We start from the raw sequence: 1,328 nt of genomic DNA, 5'->3' as shown, positions 1-1,328 counted from the left end.
GAACCGATCGTACATGAGCATCAGGTACTGAAATGGGCGCCATGACCTTGAAATCCCTCTGACGCTTCTGATAGGCTCGGCCATAAATTATACTCTCGTCCAAATATAATAAACGTTTCTTTTTACTTTGAAATCAAAAATATTAAGCTACTCACATTTGGATAGTTATGTGGAATAAGGTGATTTGTCAGGCCTGAACGGCTGAACAGTGTTTACTTATAAGTTAAAATGTTTTCTTTTTCAATTATTTTTTTATGAGGATCAAAAAAAGAATGATGTTAGAAGAAAGCATACAAATTGTGACAACTTCCTGATTACGAATTATTTTGTTCCCATTGTAAAACACTCAGTGATATTGTAAACTATTGATGGGAAACCTTTTGATAATATTTTATTATAAATGATATTTAAAAAGCTTTATGGTACTGATTATGAGCGGATCGTTCTGCGACATCCAGCTTACGAGTCTCAAATAGGACGAGACGCGCATCCTGTTTTCCACCACTATCCATCTTTGCTTAAATGTGACCAAGTTTTATTTTTTATTTTTTTCTAATTTTATAGTTTTATTCTCTATCGTAAATCATTGTCTAATTAAGTTCTCCATTCATCTCCACAAAACTCTATCATTAGATTGTAACAATATTTTTTTCAGTTTTCTTTTTTTTTTTGTAGAAATTCTATATTATTTACGAGTCAGGGTTTTATGTGGTAGAAAAAGTTGTCAAATGTTACATTTGACTGAACTGTTCAGTACTTTTTTTTGTTTTTTTTGTTGTTGTTTTTGTTTGAATTTATTAAAAAAGAAAAAAAATATGATTTACTACTTGTGTAGTAGTATTTTATCCGAAGCTATTGTATAGAAAAAGATAACTGAACAAATTATTCATCATCATCAAGTTTCAACAACCAGATCAATATTACACAAACATTGAGTAACTAGTTAGGCATATTTAAAAATGAAATTACCAAATAAGTATTTAGTTTGGTTTTCTAAACTAAATACTAAATATTATAAGTAAAGATGGATAGTGGCTAGCAGTGGAATACAGGACGCGCATTTCGTCCTATTTGGGACTCGTCAGCTGAATGTACCTCCATCTCATAGTTGGTGTTCACTCCAGAACTCGAACACAATACCTTTCTCTTCAAACGCCATCACGTTATCCACTTAGCTACAGATTTCTGATAGCCGTTTGCTTGTGCAATGGGATTAAGTTTAAATTCACTTGGTATTGTTTGTTTAAATCTTCCCATTGATGTTTAGGACTGAGATTGATCAGTCTCTAATTGGCATATGTGCATACTGTGCGTATTGCCTCGATATA

The sequence above is a fragment of the Schistosoma mansoni genome, chromosome 4, assembly GCF_000237925.1.
Source record: "Schistosoma mansoni strain Puerto Rico chromosome 4, complete genome".
In the NCBI taxonomy this organism is placed as follows: domain Eukaryota; kingdom Metazoa; phylum Platyhelminthes; class Trematoda; order Strigeidida; family Schistosomatidae; genus Schistosoma; species Schistosoma mansoni.
This window is presented reverse-complemented; position numbering follows the sequence as displayed.